This window comes from Camponotus floridanus, unplaced genomic scaffold (assembly GCF_003227725.1).
Source record: "Camponotus floridanus strain SB8 unplaced genomic scaffold, Cflo_v7.5 scaffold18, whole genome shotgun sequence".
Lineage (NCBI taxonomy): Eukaryota > Metazoa > Arthropoda > Insecta > Hymenoptera > Formicidae > Camponotus > Camponotus floridanus.
Genome location: NW_020229303.1, coordinates 1845590 through 1853244, shown reverse-complemented (window position 1 = coordinate 1853244; position 7655 = coordinate 1845590).

Sequence of the window (7655 nt, the reverse complement as noted above, 5' to 3'; positions counted from 1 at the left end):
TCTTACCTTCATACTGTTATATACAAAATAATGAAAGGAATCAATTGGTGTAAAGAAAACATACAGTTGTTTTTAAGAAAAAATATGGAATTGTTAATTGCAAATTACATATTTTTTCTTAGAAACAACTATGTGTTTTCTTTACACCAATTGATTCCTCTCATTATTTTGTACATAAAAGTATGAAGGTAAGATAATCGAAAAATGAATGGTTTACTAGATATTTTATGGTTTATGTAAAATTAAGAAATTATTTCGAGCCTTATAACTTGAAAAGTTACTCACTGAAAAAATACTTTATTATAGTGTTTTGGAAAGCTCTTGAAACAAGCTACAAGAATATATAATAAAAAGTAGGGGATTCCATTTAAAAAATTCAAAGTGATTTTTATGTGACCTTGACGGTGCTATTCAAGGTTACACTGATATTGCTACGTAATGCATTACTTGAAACCTTACAACCTTTGTCTGAAACATTTGTTTCTAAAATGCATAGTTTTCGAAAAATTTAGGGGTTTCCATACTTTTGCCTCACCCTGTATATACATATGTATGTGTAGATATGTCTCTATATATCTATATGTGATTTTATATTTAATACAGAGTATTTACGTTTTTAAAATAGAGAATTTGCACGCACGTAGCGAGATTTATCCTCACGGCCTACAACTCACGAAACGCGAAGTAAACTAAGTTTGTTTACGCTTTTTATACTGAAATGACGTATCGAAATAATACGATTTAGTTCTACCTCTCCAGTACAAGACAGATTGTTGTAGAGTTAACATACATAGTTAATGTACAGTATAAAATAGAAAATGAAATTCTACGAATTTCTCAGTTTAACAACGAAACATGATCAGTTACTAAGCTATTTGTGTGCAAAAAATGTAATTCGTGAAAAAATCAAATGTCCACGTTGTGAAAATATAACGGAATTAAAGGATCAACAATCATTTCTTATCCATTGTAAATATCATTATTATAAACAAACACAAAAACATAAACGTAAACGAATAACATGTAATTTTAAGATAAGTGCTTTAAGTGGAACTTGGTTTTCGCACGGACTATTGAACATTGATGTAGTTTGTCGATTAATCTATATCATGATGATGAATAGTCCTCGACAAGTATTTCTGCAAAAAGAACTTAACATTTCAGCACATACGGCAGTTGACTGGATAAACTTTTGTCGAGAGGTAATTAATTTACATAAGATCTCAAAATCGTATAGTGTCAAAAAAAATTATATTTCATTTATTAAATTAAACTTATTTTGTTAACTGTTTAGCTTATGTATGATTGGTGGATCCAAAACAAAACTCAAATTGGCGGAAAAGGAATAGTTGCAGAAATCGATGAAGCAAAGTTTGGACGTAGGAAATACAATCGTGGACGACTGATCACAGGACAATGGATTTTTGGTGGTGTAGAACGCAACACAAAGAAGATGTTCATTATACCAGTTCCATCCCGTAAAGCAGAAGTATTACAACCACTTATTAAAGATCATATTGCTCCTGGTTCAATAATTTATAGTGATTGTTGGAAAGCGTATCAACAAATTGATGAAAGTATGTATCAACATAATGTTGTGAATCATTCGCAAAATTTTATTGATCCTGAGACAGGCGTTCACACACAAAATATTGAACGATTATGGAAAGATATTCGTGGAAGTATTCCTCGTTATGGTCGTAGAGAAGAGCATTATAACTATTATTTGGCAGAATTTGTCTTCAAAAAAACATTCGATATTCACGAACGATTAGATGCTTTTTTCGAAATAATGGCAAATAAATATCCTATATATGAAAATGTAGAGGAAAAGAATTTTATTAATAGTACTCCCTGCTAAAAACTAAACTTTCTCCCCCGTACTTTGTGTCAATTATTATATATTTAAAATTTGTACTTTGCTTGTTTAATAATAAATAATCATTCATTTCATTTTTTAAACTTTTCCATTAATAACTTTTTAACCAACAAAATCCTTCTAGAATTACTATATTACATATTTTGCATAAATTGTAGCACAGTTTCTGCTATATTAATATATATATATATATATATATATATATATATATATCAATTATAAAATATCGTACATATATGTGAACGAACGAATTATCGCTTTCGGACACCTTGCACATTTAGAATAGAAGATTGTTTTGTTATGGTTTCTTTGATCAAATACATCAAGTATATTAGCGATCAAATACTCAGTTCATCATATAACTATATAGCAGACGGTCGAATAATTTTAACATTTTCTGAAGAAAATGAGTTATCCAATGGAACAAATGAATAATAATCCGTGGCTTGCGGTAGTATTATATTTTTTACAGTGCTTTCATGGAAATATAATACTTTTATTTTTATGAACAAAATGCGCCGCGCAGCAGCACGTTGCCCTTACCCCCACTCCCCGTGATTATTGAATAATATTTAATAATTTTCGTTAATAATTTTTTCGTTAATAACTTTTTAAAAAACAGCGACCGCCGACTAAAACCTTCAGAACATTACTCAGGGCGATGACCTTGATGACATATATAAAAATCATTGAAATCGAATTTATATATAATAATTTTTTAATAATTTTTTTAATAATTTTAAAAAAACAGAAAAAAAAAAACGATATTGATAATAATAAAAATCATTGAAATCGAAGGTGGCTCCCCTATACTGCATAATTACCCTTTTTTCCACAAAAATTATTGTCTAATTTTTTTATTAATCAATCACGCTATTTCATATTTTTTCAACATAAACAAAATCGTATCATGGAAAGCAAATTTAAAACTGGCTACTTAAGAAATATGATGAGAGAATTCTACACGATTTTAGTACGATTTGTTATATATTATGTTTCAATTCCTCCAAGCGATAAACGTTTGTATTACTGCTCGAAGCTCCGTTCGGCTGTTAAATCTTCGTCTCACTTCTTCCTCCCCAAATACTCCTGTCAACTCATCCCATCACCCTCAACCTTTGATTCGTATTGTGTGTCTCTCAATCCCTCAAATTATTCCTCTCTCACTTCTTGCTTTAATCTTGAAAAAAATTTTTTTACTTTAAAACCTGATTGATTTAAAAATTTATCCTCTACTGTGATTCCGGATGATATCATATCTTTGCTTCAACTCGGTGAAAAATTTAGTTTGCCCGTCACGGCTTCTCAGAAAAACAAAGTTGTCCATGAATACATTAAAAACATGGAAAAAAATTTTTGCAATGTACATCCTGATGTAGCCACGGATGTTCGTAATCATACGATACATATTCTTGAAAGCTTTCTCACCTCAAGATCAGCTCCTTCTAAATTGGATAAAATGATTCTAAGTAGGATTGTTAAAACAAAAAAATTTCTCGCCGACCATCCCAACTTACTTTTCACGAAAGCAGATAAAGGTAACGTCACTGTATGTCTTGATCAATCTCATTATAAGAACAAGATGGTTGAGTTGTTACATAATTCTAACACATACCAGATTATTAATAAAAATCCTCTGAACAGTCTAAACAACAATTTAAAAATTTTGTTGAAAGATTGGAGCGATAAAGATTATACAGGGTGTCAATTAAGTCCCGGGACGGCTGAATATTTTCTCATGTAAGGTATTTTTGAAAAAGGTCAAGGTCATTTCTGAAGTAATTTTCAATGAGGAATTCAACGGTGACCTTCAATTTGACCTTGAGCTGGACCTTCAAGGTTATTTGAAGGTCAAAGTGTTTTTTTTAAATAGGAACCCCTATTTTTGATTGTATATTCTTATAGCTGACCTCGAGAGCTTTCCAAAACACTATAATAAAATATTTTTCCCTCAAGCATTTATCGAGTTATGATGCTTCAAATCATTTCTTAATTTTACATAAACCGTAAAATATCTTGTAAAATATTCACTTTTCGATTATTTTACCTTAATACTTTTATGTACAAAATAATGAGAGGAATCAATTGGCGTAAAGAAAACATATAGTTGTTTTTAAGAAAAAATATGGAATTGTTAATTGCAAATTACATATTTTTTCTTAAAAACAACTATATGTTTTCTTTACGCCAATTGATTCCTCTCATTATTTTGTACATAAAAGTATTAAGGTAAAATAATCGAAAAGTGAATATTTTACAAGATATTTTACGGTTTATGTAAAATTAAGAAATTATTTGAAGCATCATAACTCGATAAATGCTTGAGGGAAAAATATTTTATTATAGTGTTTTGGAAAGCTCTCGAGGTCAGCTATAAGAATATACAATCAAAAATAGGGGTTCCTATTTAAAAAAAACACTTTGACCTTCAAATAACCTTGAAGGTCCAGCTCAAGGTCAAATTGAAGGTCACCGTTGAATTCCTCATTGAAAATTACTTCAGAAATGACCTTGACCTTTTTCAAAAATACCTTACATGAGAAAATATTCAGCCGTCCCGGGACTTAATTGACACCCTGTATAACCAAGATTAAAGCGAAGTCCCTCAGAACTAACACTGAGACTCTATCACGAGCATACGGTCTACCTAAGATACATAAATCGGGCATTCCTCTTAGAATTATAGTCTCTTCCATAGGAAGTCCCCTGCACTCCTTTGCTTTATTTTTACACAATCTCATTTATAAAAATATCCTCAATTCTTCCAGTCATGTCACTAATAACTCTAACCTTGTTAAACAATTACAGAATCTATCTTTTGACGAGAATTTAAGCTTTTTTTCATTGGATGTGATTTCTCTGTTCACTAACATTCCTCTTGATTTAGCAGCAGGGGGGTTGGCTAAAAGATGGCATCATATCAAGAAAGGCTGCTCTCTTCCGTTCCAGGAATTTATCAGAGGCGTAAAATTAGTAATGAACTCCACTTTTTTTACCTTTGATAATGTCACTTACAAACAAACATTCGGCACACCAATGGGATCTCTACTGTCTCCGATATTAGCAGACATAGTGATGTGCGATTTGGAGGAGAAAGCTCTCAAATTATTGCCATGTAGTGTTCCGTTCTATTTTAGATACGTTGATAATATTATTTCTGCTGCCCCTCTCACACTCATTTCTGATATCCAAAAGATCTTCAATTCTTTCCATCAGAGAATCCAATTTACAGTGGAGATTGAACAAAATCGATCATTGAGCTTTCTTGACGTCTTACTCATTGTTCAAGACAATAAAATTGTAACTGACTTGTATAGAAAACCTACCTTTTCAGGACGTTTCTTAAATTTTAACTCACACCATCCCATGGCTCATAAGAAGGGCATTATTGTAAGCTTAACTGACAAAGTGTTCCATGTCTTTCACCCGCTTTTCCATGAACAAAATTTTCACATCATCATTAAAATTCTAATTGAAAACAGTTATCCTCTTAGTTTAATTTTCAATGTTATTGGTAATAGAATCCGCAATCTAATTTTTTCTACTCTTCAATCCAGTCAACCCCCCCCCCCTTCTTCTGCTTCTCCTTATCCTTCTACATCTGATCCTTCCCTCCCTCCATCCTATTTTGTGATCCCGTTTATCAAAAATATCTCGTCTAAATTTATACCTCTGTTACGCCAACTCAATAAAAATTTAGCCTTTCTCATCCTTAATAAGTTAAATCATTTTATAAAAGTACATAAGGACCCTCTACCTAATGAGCATAAACCTAATGTAGTTTACAGGATTAATTGTCTTGATTGTGATGCCTCTTATGTTGGACAAACCAAGAGACAACTCAAAACTCGTATCAAAGAACATCAATCTAACATAGATAATCCCTCTGCTAATTTAACAGTTGTGTCAGAACACAGATTAGCAGGTCACGAATTTGATTGGAATAATGTCTCTAGATTAGATAATGAACCGCATTACACCAAGAGATTGATATCTGAAATGTTACATATCAAAAATCGAGCTAATAGTATTAATGTTAAAGATGATATTGATATGTTAAATAACTCTTACTTTCCCATTTTGAAAAAAATTAGTTCAATTCCTACTCATAATTAATTTAATATTTCATTTATTTCTCCTCCGCGCTGTTTCTCTCCTCCCTCCCTTCGTTCCTTCCTCCCTTCCCCCTTTTCTCTGACTCTCGACCCACTTCCACCCGCGTTCACGCTATCCATCCATTCCCTCCCTCTTCAACAGCCAGCTTCGATATTTCGGCATACGCATCTCATTACCGTTCGAACTTGCGATCCATCGACACATATAATTTGACGCTTCGAGCTCTTGCGATATGCCTATTTCTGTTTGCTCTTTCTTATTATTCTTAACAGCAGTTTTAGTGAGCGTTTTTTCACATTTTTTTAGTCTCATTTTTACTGTCTTTTCGCACTTTTATTCTCGGGTTTATTAATTTATGAATCTTTTCACATTAATTTTTCTTTGCTCTTTTTACTATATGTAATTGTCTTTAATCATCGCTTCTGATTTCAAAATTGTAACGGCTCGTCTTCGTTATTATTATTATCTTTTAGATTACCGCCTATGTACATTATATATAATATTTTTTGCCACATCTGTGGTATATGTTCAAGACTTGTTGCTCCTTTCTGTTTATAATTATTGCAGATTTCCTATGAAAATTCTCAGGATCTTGCACATATTAATGACTCATTACATCTGAAGACTGAAACTCCTCTGAGTTTTTGCCATGTTTTCATTTCGAGGAACGATCTTTTCTTATAAACATTCCAACGACTAAGGTGAGCGTCATGTCTGCACATGTACACAGATCCGTTACAATCTTCGCGGCATTTTGATACTTTATATACCAGCGACTTCCTAATGATAATCTACATTTTGTTGTAATAATTTTCGAGCGTCATGTCTGCACACGTACACAGACTTATTATAATCCTTTATACGCAATTTACATTTTGTTAGAATATTTTTCGAGCGTCATGTCTGCACACGTACACAAACTTATTATAATTTTTTATACGTATTACCATTTTTACTCTTATGACTTCTTTATATTATTTTTTATGTAATTAATCTTTTGTTCTACTCGACTCTATCGTTTACTTTTGTTTATTAATGTAAATTTTTTTCACTGAAGAGAACCCGAAGTGGGTAGAAACGTTTGCTAATAAAATTTGCACTTGATCCATATGTTATTTTTATAGTGTTTTGCATCTTCGCCAAAATAACATATAGATGCTGTTACTTGAGTTTGTCGTCATAAGATACGCGATTTTGGTTCATTGACCCGGAATTTCTTTTGATTATTATCCAATATTTCTATTTAAATCTGTTTATAAATACTTAAAACTTATTTATATCTTGACTCGAAATTTGACAGAAATGTTATTAAACATTTTTTAAATAATTAAAATCGAATTGCATCTCTTTTTTAACTACAAATATTTTTTATTAATTTTATATATTAATATAAAAAATATATTATATATTAATTTTTATTGTTCTTTTCATTCTCCATAAATGTTCACCATAAATGTCTCTTTCAATTTGAATTTCTTTTGGTTAAGAAATTTACTTTTTTTGTTTTGTTTAAGATCTGTGTTATTGGATAAGCACGCAAAAAAACATATATTAAATAAATATTTTTTTTTATGAATCTATATAGCATCGTGATACTGGTAACAAAAACTGAATAAGGAACGTTCGATAAAATTGCAATCTTAAATATTATTGAAGTTTA